General features: G+C 31.0%; 1 long non-coding RNA gene across 1 annotated transcript; it reads right to left on the bottom strand.

Moving 5' to 3' along the window:
* Positions 1-5,837: 5,837 nt before the first annotated feature.
* Positions 5,838-9,731, bottom strand: LOC126265538 (uncharacterized). Its single transcript, XR_007548031.1, has 3 exons — positions 9,558-9,731; positions 6,556-6,673; positions 5,838-5,987 (listed from the first exon to the last, which is right to left on the bottom strand). It is a non-coding gene; the product is annotated as an uncharacterized LOC126265538 (long non-coding RNA).
* Positions 9,732-17,807: the final 8,076 nt, after the last annotated feature.

The raw sequence follows: 17,807 nt of genomic DNA, 5'->3' as shown, positions 1-17,807 counted from the left end.
TCCGTTTGACAAGAGGAAAGAGAAGAAGAAAATATGGAAAAGGGTGGAGCGGATGTGGCAGAATGAATGGAGGGAGAGTGATAAGGGAAGAAAACTGTATAGGTGGTGAGAAAGAGTGGGTCTCGCAGGGGTCGACCTGACCCATGAGACGACACAACTCGTGACAGGTCATGGCAACCTGCGGAGATTTGGTTTGAGTGATAGGGATGAGTGTGAGTGTGGAATGGGGATGGAAACTGTTGAACATATTATAAATGAGTGTGAGGGAATGGACAGGAGGGTGATGAGAGAGAGCATCTGAGAAAAGTACGGGAACGGAAACTTAAGATTGAGGGATGAAAGGAGGGTAAATGAGCGAGATGTCACGAAGGTCTGTGAGTGGGCGGCGGGGGTAATAAAGCCTACCTAATCGCTGGGGGATCCTCCTGGAAAATGGACACTGGCCCCAGTATCTATTGATAACCTTGGTTAGTGATGGATAGGTATAGTTCGTAAGACATAATGTATAGGTATAGCTATAGTTATTAAGATTGAATGTATAGGTATATTTTGTAATATTTATAGCAATCGTTGTAGTTATAGAATAACATGTAGGAACCTGTAAGATTTATTGAATAGGTATAGGTATAGTTCGTAACGAATTTGGGATCCTGATTTCAGACCCGCCAAATATCAAAATGGACCAATTACCACAGGAAACTGGATAGAGTTTCGCTAAACGTGTAGTCCATGAGGACTACCGTAAAGGATATGCCAATGCTAGAAACGCTTTACCACCAAGCGATTTTCATGGCAGAGGTAGAGGAAAATGGAATGCACCAAGACGCGGATACCAACAACAGCGTATGGAGACGTTCCGTCATAAACAGTCTAAGATCACTGAGAATGACTTAGGCGAAGAGTTCAGACGTAAGCTCTTCCCAGGAGTGAGAGATGGCCAAAGTGCTGCCGACCGCTTAGAAGCAGTGAATACTTTCAAGGCCATAACCCTTTGCATTACAACTAGACAAATCGGATTTGCGACCACCCACATTTTCATTTCAATGTTTGATTTTGCAAAGGGAAAGTAAGATTTAATGTATAGGTATAGTTCGTAAGATTTATGGCAATCGTTGTAGTTATAGAATAATATGTAGGAGTTTATGTATGCAAATAGTCTGTAAGATATGATGTATGACAATTGGGGTAATAAATGTTATTGTATGGTGTCCCCCGCTAATTTTTGGAGACGTGGAGGATGGCGGTGAAAAGCCCGCAACACTTATTATTTATGTATAAGACAAGTTAAACTCAATGTTTCGACTAATCATTTAGAAAATATCAATTGTGGTGAAGAATGTAACAACATTGTGCAGAATTTGTGTGTTGGTTACGAAGAACAGAGAAAATTGGCTAAAGAAATTCAGTCAAATTGTTTTCAATTTTATATAGCGATTTTATCATATTTTAACACATTACGTGACAACGATGACTCTCTTGTGGTCAAACGAGAAGTTAATCGGCGTGAGCTATACTGGGCGATTAGCGGTAAATAAGTGGTATATTTATTAACTCGCTCTTTTCAGAGCGATCTTTCCAGCTCAATCCGTTTGAGGAGTTTGGCTGCATACCCTGGTCGGTTCCGTGTTTACACAACTCAGAGTCGGTAACGTATAGAACCCTCTATACCGGCTAAGAGCCTGGTTTCCAACACCCCCTGCCCCGACCACCCAGGGCAAGGATACAACACGGAGGAGTACAGCGAAGACGTGCATCAGAGGGACCAAGATATCGTATTTTGGGACCTCAGTTCCTCCACTGACGTGCAGCAACTGGACAGAGTTTCCTCACGAAAACCCGCCTGCATTCTCACACGTCATCCCGAGAGTGCCGCGATCGAGGTAAGTGCCAATTCTGTTCCAGGGCGTTTCCTACCTATGCTCAAGTCAGACAGCACGAGCGCAGAGCACACCCTGACCTATGTGCAGCGACTGAACAGGCATCGCAGCCCCCAGTCGAGAGTGTAGTCCTCCAGCAGCTGGCTGGAATCGAAGTCTGGGAGGCGTCTCACTCAAGGAGATGTCTACCGTTACCGGTCTCACGGTTCATCAAGTGAGATCGCGGAGGGAGAAGTCGATTTATAAGAAGTATCTGGAGATCGCGAAGAAGGAACTGGTCGAGAAATCATGGGCCCGTTTCTCCTTCTTCTTTTTTTGTGCCAACCCCGGTGAGCATTGTGCCCTGTGTATCAGATAGCACGACCCTCCGAAGCCCTGCCCGGCCTCCCTGTCCCCCAGTTTCGCGAACACCAGCGCAGAAGTGGAGGCGACCATCCGTGACGTCACCATCTCCTTCGGCCACCCAGAGAGGAGAACGCAGAGGACTGTTTCACCGATACCATCTACGAGTGCGGCCCCCAGTCCACCATTGGAGTCAGTACACCCGGCCCCCAATAAAAAATGTCTATCCTGTGGAAATTATCGATAATGTTATTTATAAACGGTAATTTTAACTCGGTGGTATCTGTATCTACAATATTGAATGTTGATATCGACATCGAGGAGTTAAATAAAGAATGGTGCGATCTTCCTAAACATGTTCCTCAAAAATGGTAGAACTGAAAGATGCAAATTTCAATGAGGAGTGTAAGAATATTTTGACCTTAGGTAATGAAAACAATCATTTTTATTTCAGTCATTTGTTTAACATCATTAACGCGATTCAATCATTACCTAACTCGAATGCTGATACTGAAAGAACTTTTTCAGTTTTTCCCGACATAGTTACAAAAAAAAGAAATCGATTGGGTAAAGAGAAAATAGATGCATTGGTAGCGTGTAAAATTAAATGTCGTGGCACACAAATAGAGAATTAGGATATTAATGACAACTCAGTCACTTTACAAAAATGGACCATATAAAGTGTGTAATGCTCTCACCAATTTTGTATATCTTTGTTGTTAATAGGTTTTCTGTTGTTTGTCGGTTTGGTACAACAATTTCATTTTTATTATTATTTTTCTTTAAGAAACTGTGTATGTAGCAGAGGAGGAGAGCCTCTACATATATTTCGGGGGTACCCTGCATGATATTTTTAAAAAGATCTCTAGTTTAGTAAATTTTATGTGTAGCGAAGGAAGAGAATCATTCATTAAAATATCAATATTTTTTCCGTTATCTCTTAGAGAGAAACTACCAAGAGGTGGAGAAAAAATTGTGAGGCGGAACACAGGGTAACCGCTCTGTCGCGGACGGGCCGGCCGCCTCAAATAGGGGAAGTCTATAGGAGGCATTTAGTAAATGCCGTTACTGCAAATCCGTTTACTTGCACGTCAAATTTTGCGGCATAATTTGGCGTCAGTACCACAACGGTCAGGAAGGCATTATACTAAGAGGGGATACATAATCGTAGGCCAGCAATGAATGTTCAACTTTCTGAAGGAAATAAACAAAAACGTATAGAGTTTGCGGAACAGTATCGTTATTTTGATTTTAGTACAACCGTGTATTCGAATGAAAAATGTTTTAAATCGTCGGATTATGGGAGGTTGTAACTTGGCGAAGGAAGATGGTCTAGGGGAACTAGCATTTCTTCCGCCTCGCGTCAATTACTTCGGGGTGTTGGATGAAATAATGTTGCCTACAGTGCGTGCGGTGTATTCGGCAAAAGACATGCCTAACTTTGTTGATGATAACTACCCAATACACCGTGCGCACGTTTTGAGGGAATGGTTACTTCAGCTCCCTGAGGTAAATCGAATACCATGGCCTCCAAAGTCTCAGGATCTGAATCCTATTGCGAACCTTTGGGTGCTCATGGTACAAAGATGGGACAACCGGAATGCGCGCACCTCCTAAGCCTTGCAAAACCATTGCATTGAGGTCTGGGAGGAAACCAGAAGGCTCAACTATTGCGAAAATCTTGTTGGCTCTATGGGCCAATACACAATATTAATTTGATATATATCAATGTATCATATGGTTGGGTAAGTTGATATAAACAAACTGATATTTGGTGTTTCTGCGACTTCTTTGTTTTATTTTTTTATTTTAAATATTTTGTTTTTTTTTTATTTATTATATATAGTGGTATGATTGTTTTTTTTTTGGTAATTGTACTATTTAGAGGTAATGTACATGTTTGTGAGTTTTTGTGAATCGATTTCACCATAATGTGACATTTTTAATAATAACGATACGGCTCTTGTTAACACTGTAAAAATTACGGAACGATTTCTGGAAGAACACTCTGATAAGTAATTTGCAGAGAAATGTGCCCACCGAGATCCCCTTAACTCCTTTGGACTACTATGTTTTAAAAGTCACTGGGTGTATTATTTCATAACATTTAAAATGTTTTAATATGCACTATTTTGCATTTCGTAAATACTTTGATTTGTTATGAATATATTAATAGTTAATGTTTATTTTAATAGTTAATTTTTCTTTCTTATCTATATTATGACCATGTAAGTCAGTAGCAATTGCTTAAGTTTTTAACACTCAAGATAAGATGGATATCTTCAAAATGTTGAAGGGTTAAACATTTATAGAAAAAAAATGAATAGAAAAATTTAATCGAAGTACATTCTAATGTTTTTCTGAAAAATATAATTTCTCAGAAATTTCAGAATGTGTTGTTGACATATATGTAGTCATTATTCCTCCAAAAACTGATGTACATTCAATCAGTAATTATTCTTATTTATTAAAGACATCATTAATTATTGACAAATTTGCAAATATGTGGGGCAACTCTAAATATTTTAAATGTCACCCCATATATCCTGGAAATTTAAATGATTCTTTTATATAGAATAATTGCAACATTGAAAATGTACTTGGGCATATACTTTGAATTGGAAGGAGAGATCAATGGCAAGAGTCGCAGACCACTTTTCGAAACGTCTGACGATTGTACGTGTCAATAGAATTTTCAAGTTACCTTAGACAGAACGGATTTACAACAGAATAGAGAGAGCTTTACTACGATCACGAAAGACCTCATAAGCCAGAAGAACAACGAACCCAAAATGGTATCCCTAAAAAGTAGTAGATCACACCATTTGCTATCGCAGGAAACGCTTCTATCTTGTCAAACGCAGAAAAGTTATTTGGACGCTGTCAATACTGTTCTTTGGTAAAACTCGTTCAGTCAAAACCTTGGTAACACAAGAGTTAAATGTTAGGATCTTTGTGTCTCCAAAAAATTTCAGACTACTACAACATAGAAATAATCATAGGATCTTATGCAGTAATAGAGTTACTTCGTAAAATTTCTATAAATTTATAAATTTGAAGTTTACGGTGGTCAGTAACTTGAATGTCTGTAGAATTAAAAAATGACAACTTAGAGTATTTTCTGTAGATGCACAATTTATAGTGATACAAGTAAACTACGGCAACACGTCTGTTTAACCACATCAAAAGATGATGGAGGAAATAAAGGAAGTTGGACATTATGAAAGATACCTTCAACTTCAGCTAATGCTAGATAAGATTAGTATTGTTCGGAACAAACACAAAATCATGCAGAAAAAGAAGTTGTAATTGGTGGTAAAAGTGTCTGAATTATTAATGAAGTATTTTCAGTTTAAGGAATGATGAAGGACTGTTAGTAATAGACACATCTCAGCGAACAAATCAGATGAAATAATTGTCAAATTAACAACCCTAATGTTTGTGGAGCAGCAGGTTATAAACCTTATTTTTGACAACAACAAATTAAATACCTATAATATGCAATGTATAAAAATTTAACAGAAATTAATAATTTATGCTTGTTACATAAATCATTACCTATTTTAAGTAACACACATGATTTCTTATTATTTTAAATATTAGTTGTGTTGCGGAATTTCCCATATCTAGTATACAGATACTGATATTTCTTCAGGTCACTTGTTGTCTTTAGTATTGCTTCAATTAATACAATGTATAAAGAGACTTCACACCTTAATCTTCTTGTGACAATGACCTATTAAATTTCGGAGGAGCTTGTTATAATACCTAAAACATAAAAATTATAAACACGTGCATAATGAATTTGTCATAAATATATATTAGTTGAATCATCTTTCTTTTAGATGTGGTTTTTTAACTGAAAATATTTTAAATCATAATAACACTTGTACAACACAAAGTACTTATAAATGAAATGTTCTTGATAGTTATAAATCTATAGCTGAGATTATTGCAAACCATAATCCTTAATCCATAAGAAATTAAGAATAAGTTCCATTTAGTCTACTATTGTGTATATAATTTCTCAAATTTCATCTAAGAAATGTATTTCAAATGTTTCTTCAAACATGCCTGAAAAGTATTTTAATTTTTTTCTTTTTAATGTATAAATTTAAATATTTTTATACAGAATTCAATGTCCAACAAATTATTGAAAATTTATTCATTCTACCTTATTTAAGACAGAAAATTTTGATCAAGCAACTATAATTACAAGACGTTTATTATTGCAAATATTTTTACTTCCCAGAGTAAATTCTATTACGTTATAGGTCTGTAAATATATTTTATTTAAACATGTTTATATATTTAAAATGTATATTGGACTACTGACCTTTAGTTTCACTTCTTTCGTATCAGATTAACTTTGTATATATGTCAATTTGATTATTCATTTGTCATGAGAAAACTATCTCATGAATCTAGAATCTCCTTTGCTCCATCGTCCATGACTGCAATAAAAAATAATGTTGAATATACTGAAATTAATAAAGGAAAGTACAGTTGGTCTTTTTTATTTCAAAAATATGTGTTATTCTTTAATAAATATTTTTTTCAAATAACCATAACTGCGTAGATCAGTACAAAATTTATTGTATTTTCAGAAACATTTAAATAGGAATTTGAAAACAAGTGGTTTTAAATTCTATTAATAGTCAAAAATGTTTATATTAAGTTGTGGTGATATTAACATTATCATGTCAAAAATAACAGGGACACTATGAAATATGTTGAAATGAAAAATGTGATATGCAAGTTGTTACCTAAGTAAAATAAATGAACACGTAGTCAACTTTAGTTACAATGGGAAGAGCAGATCATTGCACCTTTGTACGTCTAAAGCAAATAAAACAGCTACATAAAAAAGATTTTTCGTACCGTAAAATAGCCGATAACCGTCGGAAATACAGTAAAATATAAGCCTTAAACGAAAACGCGAGGACAAAGGCCAAAATATTTGTAAAAAAAATCCTTTTTCATTGTCAAAAAATATTAAAAATGAATTTAATTTGACTGTTAACACTTCGACTATTCAAAAATTGCTAATTAATCAAAAAGGTCAATCGGAGTCCGATTCCTATTGAAATAAAATATTAGAAAACGATTACAATTTACTAAAGAGCGTGCATATTGACCAGTGAAAAAATGGCGCAATATTATTTGGTCATTTGAGACCAAATATAATTTGTTTCACCCCGATTGTGGAACTCAACATGTCCGTAGGCCGCAAAACATGGTATGGAGATGCTTCTCCTATCAAGGTGTCGGTCCAACGTACCGTATTAACGAAATAATGACAGCAGTGTCTTACTGTAATGTGTTAAGTAGGACTGTTGTCATATTTTGAAGGCAATATGCGACTGCGATGGATGTTTCAATAAGACAACGATCCGAAACATACATCGAAGGTGGCATAGAAATGGTTCTCTCCCAATAATGTTCAACTTTTGAGCTAGTCTGTCCAATCACCTGATCTAAATCCTACCGAGAACTTGTGGCACGTTGTGAAGATAGCTCTGAGGGGTAAAAGTATCACTAATAAAGAAGCTCTCTGGTTCCTGGTGGACGAAGCGTTAAATTCAATTCCCCAGGAAACGTATCCAAAAGCCTCGTCGATATTTGACAGTTGTTAAAAATAGAAACTTAGCCACTAAGTACTAAATACATTAAAAAAGACATTCAAACATACATTTTTGGCAATTCTGAAATCAATGATTTTTCATTTTTTTTTCTTAAAGAAATTTGTATTTGTACACTAGTACATAAAATTTGTTCTGTATACCGACAAATGTCATTATCACTGTATATATGTGATATTATACTTATATTTTTTAGTCACAATAATTACTTTCAACTAATCTTTGAAATAAATGGATAATTAAATGAATTTTCAGTAGGTCTTATTAATTTTCTATTTATAGTACCTTGTCTTTGATTAATAAAATATTTATGATTATATATTTTTTAATTATTATAATGAAATTCACATAATTAAAATTCGAAAATGTTGATAAAATTAGTTTGAGTTTAATGATAATTCTATAATTAAGTTGAATTGTTTATTAATTAAAATATGATAAGTTATGACATGATAACTAAACTAACATCCTTGCAGCTTTATTGTCCACTATTAAAATCTACTAAATATATAATGTTTAGACAAATTTAACACGCCCTTGTGATGTATTAACAACTACTTTTAGTAAACATCTCAATGTTAATTTTCTGTATTAAAAAATATATATATATATATATATATATATATATATAATAAGACCTTCTCACTTCGTTTTCAATGAAGTTTGAAAAAATGTTAAAATTTGATTTAACTTTGTTGGCGATATGCTTTTAAAATGAAATACTTTTAGAATATTTAATGAATTTAAAAATATATTATTTAACTAAAATACGTATAAATCAATACGTATATCCACTATACAATTACTTTCAATGCAGAAGAGAAATTTTTAATCATATGGCATAAATTAATATATGTAAATTGTTTTTATTAAAATAATTAAATCAAATCATATTATATTACAATATGTATATTAAAATAAACATTTCTATTATTGGTTTATCGGATAATACAATTAAGGTTTGTACAGATTGAACAGTGATCCGTGGACTAAATCTAATTGACTGCGGCTTGCAGTACTTAAGAGGAAATAAACAAATAGTAAAAGTTAATTATATATAAGCAAGGTGATATTTGTACTAATTGCACATCATAGACAAGCTAAATAAATATCGGTGAACAAAATCTCATCAAATGTTTAAATATTAGCTTACGCGAAGTCAAAAAGAAATTGAATTAATGCATTTGTTAAAAACTATTTTGTAACTTAATTAGTTCAATAAAATTATTGAACAGACTAATTTTTAAATTAACGTTTTATTATTAATTAAATGTTAAGTAATTTAATATTTAAAATATTGAAATGTAAATTAGAGAACATTCATAGTATCTTCATGACAATGAAATTAACATTTCTTCTGACTGGCTAACAAAATATAATCAATTGCATGAATACCAATTTACGGGTACCAAAATGAACATAACATTTATACAGTTACCTTAATCCCCAAAGAGAAATGTGTTGTGTGTGAAACTAAATAACTGTATGTGTTTATAATTATGTCTGTTACATATTCAAATATAATTATTACTAGTTGTTAAATTAAGTACCATTAATTAAACAAAACAAAAAAATTAAATTAATTATTTTCTATTTTTGTTTCTTTGTTTAAAATATATTCGAAAAACATAAATTGTATTTTAAAGATCATATGAAACATTTTCTTATCATAATCAAGTAAAAAATGGATACTAACCTTTAATAATTCACTTTGTAGTTTTAATAAATTGCAAACACAGCATTAAGGTATTGCTTCTAGAAATTCTTTTTTAAAACCTACAGCTCGATACATATGTCCAGTGTGGCCATTCAGCAAACCGTACCCCTCTGAACTTGATATTTTCGTGAAACACGTTCGGCACCTTTGGACTCGGCACGGTTCGGTTCCTGAATCGGAACGGAACTGCTTGGACCCACATGTTTATAATACATTATCAGCGAAGTAAACAAGAGTTTTGCCTGTTTCTTATAGCGTTACACAAACTTGAATATATGGAATTCGATGCGAACCTTCAACATTGTTGTTGATATATAATTTGATTTAATATATAATTCGAGATATTCACAGTCGTTGATAAAAGCAGTTTCGTAATGTAATCCCTTTATTAATCAGGCCTAATCAGACTGTGACGAATTGTTTGAATTGTTCTTAATAAAAACTATGTTTTAAGAAAGTAAAAACCATAAAACATTCGTTAATTTATACATAAATTATCTATTATACGTTACTAAAGATTAATTTACTTCAATGATAAAATGGTATATAATGAAATTATATTTTTATATCTTGAGTAAAATTTAAGTACATTATAATAATTATTGTTTATTACTAACAATATTAATTAAAAGTAAAGTAAAACACAATAATATTACTATGTACAGTCAGCTGCAGAATGGCATTACCACTTTCCACCCCAAAAAAATGTAGGCCGTAAAACCCAGGTATACGTAACAAAGGGTCAATTGCGGGTCAAAAAATTTACTCCTGTCGATTATATAATAAGTATTTCATATTTTTGGAAACACTTCTTGAGAAAATTAGAGATTGACTAAATTAAAGAAACTTAGTTTTTGTAAATTATTATCACAGTTAGTCATAAATTAAATATAATAGCCCTATTTATAAAAACTAATAAAAATGTATAAAATTAGAAAAAAAATTCTTTATTTTTCTCTCATCTGTTTGAACTAGAATTAATCCTATTGACATAAACTAAGATATTTATGATTTTATTAACATATAGCAGAGGTGGCCAACCTGAGGCTCTTTGAAGGGATATTTGTGGCTCTCGATAAATGTACCCCTTTTCCCTTTTCCTTCCAGAATTATCAAGAGAAGTAAAATAAATGTTTAATTTTTAATTTTTAAATTCAATACATATATTTTGTACTTTTCAATAAGTATAATTTTTGTGAACAAATTTTTTTAATACATTGGGGTGGAGCTGGCCACCCCTGATATACAACATTACTTTTCCGTTAAACTATTTGAAAATATCAGTGTAATATATTATGTAACTTGTATAAAATATGCTGTGTATTTCGCTTGTTTGAGAATTCATTAACTAAATGCTTTTTAGTATTTATTATAGATATGTTAAAAAATAGTCATACTTTTTAGTTGTAAGCAATTGGGATAATAAATTATTATATATATATATATATATATATATATATATATATATATATATATATATATATATATTGTAATTGCTATTCATTGTCAAATTGCCAAATTGTAGTAAAAGTCTGTTAGTGTAACGATATATACTACTTTGATTATAATAAACAATCAATTTTTTTAGTAAAAATTTATTTATTTAAATTGAATGCTTAATTTTAAGAAGTAAAATAACATTTATTTAATAAAATTTTTAGTTTTCAGCAGCTAACTGTAAAAAATATCTAAAACTTTAAGGTTAATTAAGGTACCTTAATATTAGGATTAAAACTAAGTCTTACATGATATTTAATTTAATAGTAAGACTATCTTAGACCTAAATAACACAACAAATGTAAAATTAAATATTTATTATAAGTTTGTACACAAATGTAGTATTCGGAATATTTATATTACAAATACATAGTACAAATACTGTTAAATTATTGGACAAATATGATAGTTGAGACTGCCAGAAGATACATTTGGATGTTCGATCAGTTTCGAGATACACGTATATGAACAAAATTTAATTGTTTCTTGTTTTTCAAAATATTCTCCATGAAGACTGACACAATTTTTTATGTGAACCAATTTTCAAAGCACTTTGCCATCTTACCCCAACATAGTACTCTCAAAACAAGTGTTTAAAAGCGTTCTAAATTAAGGGCTATACGGAGAATATTCCATCAGCAAAATAAAATATTATAAATATTATAATTTTATCTTTATGTATTCCATTTCCATTATAATAAAAGTTATAAAATGATTCTTTATTAAAAAAGTCAAATAATTATATTTAATTATATTGTATGGTTCAAATTAATTTAAAGTTTTCGTTTAATATTTAAATTAAATACAATATTTATTTTTAATCAACATATTTTTTTTAATATTAACATTTGAAATCAGTTCAATTAAACAAACTTAATAATTCAGTAAATAATTTGAAGTTCTTCATATATAAAAGAAAATTTCTCTTTTGGTTTTCATTAATCTGAACTAAATTGTTATTATGATTATTAACGAACGAGTCGTGCTGTGAAATTAATAAAATCTATACCAGATTTATTCTAAAAAGTACCAATGTTTAAGATTTATCAGTAATTTTATAATTGAATATTATTTTCCACACTTTAGATATAAAATAAATGTTTGTCCTTTTTTATAGTCCTAAAACCGAATAATATGATATCTGCAATAATGTTCCTACTATATAATTATTTTTAATAGTTATATTAAATATACATTTGTATTAAATAATTTAGAATTTAATGAACAATTTGTACGGTGTTTGTGTTTGAAATCAAAATCATAGTATTTCTCTTAGAATTATTTTGTTGTATAAGATTATTTTAATAATTATATAATATATTTTTACAATTAAATTAACCATAAATAAATATTGATTGTTTATTACATTATTATCATTGTTTATTTTATAATTGTAGTTATATTATTAATTTCATAATTATATTGAAACAAAAATGTACTATATTCACACCGACTCCAAAATTTTATTCTAATAATGCAAGGTCGTCAATTAATGCCGACCGCAAATCTTATTTAAAACGCTTTGCAGGTAAATATAAAATTGGAAAAAACTAATGGTAAAAACAGCATGCGTATCCACGGCAGTCGCGTTTCGATTCGGAAACCGAACATGATGAACGAAAACGAGCACTCCAAAATCGTCTTAGACCCGAGAAACCACACTGCATATGTCTTTGCCAATCCCTCCGTATTTTTAATTTAGGGCGTCATAAGATTTTCAGATGGGGTGGGTTTGATGAAAACATGACTCATAGTCACTAAAGTTGTATGGACTAACACGTGGTCCTTGAGTTTTTGATTACTTTCAAACTACAATGTTTAAATTAAAATTCAAACAAAAAATACACAAATAGGATTACTCACCATGACCAGGACAAATTTAGCACACAGTGTACAATCAGTATCCCAGAGGATGAAGAAGAAAAACTTGGAAAACTAACCAAATTGCCCGACCATCCACGTGGTTGCTCCGATGGAGATTGACACAAGCTATGTATACCGTGGGGTACATCAAAAGATAATTACATTATAATATACAGGAAGGTATAAACGATTAATAAATTATATAGAATTGGAAAAATCTTATTAAAACATAAAGTCCATACTGTTTTTATACCAACAAGATTCTACAAAGTCTCAGATCTCCTAAATATTGATGAAATTAAATATTTATTGTTTGTATATTTAATTAATTTTGTTTCATTTTCATTTATTTCCTTTTAGTATGTTGAACAATTTTACCAAATTCAATTTTTTTTACTGAAAATCAAATTTTAAGGTTTGTTCGTAATCAAATTAAAGATTCAAGTAATTTAATTTTTTTTAAGGTTCTTTCAGTGAATTTTACTTAAAATTGTTTTGTTTTATACATTATTCTATGAAATTTGATTTCTGTTTATATAATTAATTGATTCTGTTTCATTTTCACTTTTATTCTTGTACTATATTGAAAAAGTTGAAGAATTTAAAGTTTTCTTACTTAATTTTAAATTTTATGGCACTTTAATGAATTTAAATATTCATATTAACACAATATAAGCGGGTCGGGTAAAAATACCCGTCTCGAAAACTGTTGATTGTTAGCTGGTCGGGTAATTTTCACCTTTTTGAATGTACTTTTTTCAAAAGCGGGGTGAGATAATTATACTCTATTGGTTTACATATGGAACTGAAAGAATTATCTCTTATTTTTTGTTATCATTCAACAACTTAGTTTAGACTATTTTGTTGCCCGCCTATAGTGAGTTAAGGAAGAAAATAAGGAATCCCAAAAAAAAATATTTAATAATTGAGATTAAGTTTTTAATGTATATTAATAATAATAATGTGTTAAAAGAGAGTTCTTTAAGTGTACAAATTCAGCAGTGATGTAATTGATTTATAGAGACAAAAGAAAGAATATATGTGGACATTGAAAAAGAAATTTGATGAGCAGCATACGAATTTTCTCGAATTTTTGTATAGATGAGGAACATCGAAAATTATATCAAGTTTGAGAAGATACAAAACTTAAAGCAGATCTATTTGTGCTACCTTGGTCGCAAACTGTAGTCCTTACGTTTAAGCCTATACTTTGAAGATTAGAGATCATTTCGATAATAATTTACTTTAAATTTATTGTGGGAACTGTACCTTTGGGGAAATAGTATGCGACAACTACTTTCCAGTTAGATGACAACCCATAAAAACTAAAGCATGATCTACTTTTTTAGAAGTTTTACCAAGATGAACGTAGTCCTCGAAACCACAAAGTTCTTGTTTTTTATATGGAAAAATATGCCAGAACTCAAAGATACTTCTTCAAATAATAAACAACAATTTTTATCATTTAATTCACTGGAAACAGATTTTAAGTGTTCAAAATATAATTTATTTATGCCAGACTTAAATTCAATTTTACTAACAAGACTTTTCAGGGTATAAATGGAAGGTAAACAAAAATAAATTTGCAAATAACGATCTAATTTACCACCTCGTTTATACATCGAGAGTGCGAAAATTTTATCATCTAAAGACCAAATTTTGCCATTAGATATTCGGAAGGAATTTCTCAATAACATTTTTTTGCAACAAGACTTAAATCAGAACAATTTTTTTTTCAAATTCCTTGTATAAGATGCATTTCGATGCATAAAATTAATCAACAAATCGCTGGGATAAATTAATTTATTATTTTTTTCATCATACTCCTTAAAAGATATAAAAAGATGATTTTCTGTAACAAATTCAAATAAGAGAGCCCCATGGCATGAATCGCATTGTGGAATTTGAATTTTTTTCAATAAATACCCAGCTACATAAGCAGCCCCTTGAAAGGAACTACTTTCTCTAAAATAATTTATTTATTAAATCTGACTCCAAAATACAAACATTCGACTTAAATATAAATTTGGAAAATGCCCCTAAAGAATCGCCACCATCATCTTTTGAATTACTATTAACTATTATAGGAAGGCTTAATTTATTTAGAACTACTGTTTTTAGAGCTGCAATAAATTGGTGGCATGTTGGCTTAGTATTAAATTTAGTACTTAAGATGTTTACATTACAATCATATTAGAAACAAAATAATCTCAAATTTGAATAAGATGCTTTATATATTAATATACTTTTTCTTATCTGTTGAATAAATTAATATCATTTTGTAGGTTAAATAGTCTAGAATAGATTCGGCACTTTTTAGGTATGTTAATCTTATTATATATATTATTAAAAGTGGGTATTCTAAGTTCCAACTAGATTGGGAAGGCTGGATCAATGGGAATTAGGTAGTTTTATTAAAATATAGATTTTTTTTCTGTGATTTCATTTTATAATTTTATAAAATTCAGCCATGAGTTCTCAGCCTCAATCTCTGTCTGGTTACTGTGTCAAAATGTGTCTCAATGTATATTATATTATGTTTCAATACATATTATAGTGATGTTCATAAACCTAATTTTAAAAATAAATTGTTTTTTAAGCCACCTTCCGATTCTAAATTAAATTTATGGCGTTCAATTTGTCAATTTGTAATATTTATCCTTCTATCAAAACATGTCATGTCTGTGAAGATCATTTCTCTCCATCAGATTTCTCTATAACAAGAAAAATTCGTCGCCATAAACCTAAAACAGTTCCTTTGCCACCATTACTTTTTCATTCTCATATTCTTTTAATGTTTTTGAAAATTCATTGTCTAATTTGAATTTTAGTCAATTTATTCCTTCCACTTCCAGAGATCCTAATTTTAATGTTTTTGAAAGTTTATTGTCTAATTTGAATTCTAATTCGAATTATTTTTTTTTATGTTGTTTGTTATTGTTGTTGAAGAAATTTATTGTGTTGTATTTGTATTTATTTATTTATTTTTTTGTGATTTAAAATATGTAGTTTACAGAAGACTGATGTACTTTTTAAAATGTACAATAAATAATTTGTAATAAAAATGTTTTAATTCCATAGCTTGCTTTATTTCTCACAATTCACCCTATAATATACCAATTAATTTGAATTTGAAACTTTTACCGCCAATTTTGTCAAATGACAAATACATAAAACTATAAAGGCGACATCTATTGAATAATTTAAACACTACAAATCAATTTATCGTCCAGTGTTATTTCTCATTATTAGTACGAGGTTGACTGACTATCTATCAGAAAAACCTAACCTATACTCATTTAATATAAAGTTTAAATAGAAAGATGGACAAAAAGATATCTGTAATCAATAAGAAACGGCAACAACGCGTTCAAAATAGCAACATGGCTGTATTCCGAGATCGTGACCAGTAATGTTTCTTGTTTATAACATTGGGTTGGTACTTCTTAGGTTTTCTATGGTTAAATAGCCATTACCAAATGTCATACCAACATTATAAATAACATATCAATTTTAGAAAACGAGTGAATATACGGCTGTTTCCATTCGGGCCTATTCACTAGCCCCCCATGGGTTTTTTAAACTGGACCATAGGCAAAGATGTATAAAATTATGGACCACAGATACAAAAGTACAAACAAATTACAGAGCAACAAACAGGTTAAAGAGATAAAAACATCGCATTTACTATTTGTTTCTTTATTGTTATTTTATATATTGTTATTGAATAATTGAATGAACAGTTGACATGATCTCAGTCTCAAAATTATAACAAAGTTTCCACCGCTAAGGTTGATAAAAGCGAATCCAAATTTTATAAGATTGAGATCGTGTTAATTGTTTATTTAATTATTCAATAACATTCACTATCTATAATTGAATATGATTGTAACTCTCAAATACTATATTTAAGACTTTTGATAACAATGTGAAGAATTGGATGACATTTCGGGCTCAGTTTGAGAAAATACACCACGATATCAGTATAGATTCAAATTATAAAATTGAATACTTGGTTCAAGCCTCAGTGCCTGGCAGCAGGACTAGACAGCTCGTTGATAGCTTCCCTGCGGTTGGGAAAAATTATAATAAGATTGTAGAGTTCCTGTTTTCAAGATTTGGTAGGGAGCTGTATATCCTCCCAACGAAGTCTCTGTAAGAGAGTTATTGAAGCTAGCTGTTAACAATTCAGTTTCTGAACTGTTGTATGATAGGCTAGAGACTCAGCTCAGATTTCTAGAGTCGTTGAGAATAACGTCCAATAAGAGTACGGCCATGATTTTTCCACTTATCGAGTCATGTCTTCCAGAGGAGTTAATATGTGTGTGGCAGAGATCACCATATAACAAAATGGATATTGGCGGTAGTTCAACAGAAAGAAAGAGAGAAATCCGACTGAAAAACCTTTCTGCGAAACGACGTCGAAAATGAGCACAGGATTAGTTTGGCCACTGAAGGTTTTGGATTAATCACGGGTAAAAAGCCAATACAGAGTGCAGATTCATGAGCAAGACGCAACAGTACTTCTGCAAGAGCAAGCAAGAGGCTGTAATTCCGACTGCCGCGGGACTAATTAATTGTGAGTCAACTTGGAGTGTCTTTTTTGCGATGGAAAACACGACGACTCCAAATGTTTTAAGGCAAGTGATTGGTCAATGGAGTAGAAGCGAACCTCCCAAGGAAACAGAACGGTTGTTTTCACTGTTTAAATCTCGGACATCTCTCAAAAAGATGCAAAGTTAGATTGAAATGCATTCTTTGTGGGAAACAGCATGAGAGCAACGTAAAGTAAAGTTGAAGTACTAATTGGTGGGAATTGGATACACTGGGCGACAGAGACCCGGCGGAGCAAAAGTCGGAAGAGGATCG

The sequence above is a fragment of the Aethina tumida genome, chromosome 5 (assembly GCF_024364675.1).
Source record: "Aethina tumida isolate Nest 87 chromosome 5, icAetTumi1.1, whole genome shotgun sequence".
In the NCBI taxonomy this organism is placed as follows: Eukaryota; Metazoa; Arthropoda; class Insecta; order Coleoptera; family Nitidulidae; genus Aethina; species Aethina tumida.
Note: the sequence above shows the minus strand (reverse complement) of the source record. Positions and strands in the feature narration are given on the sequence as shown.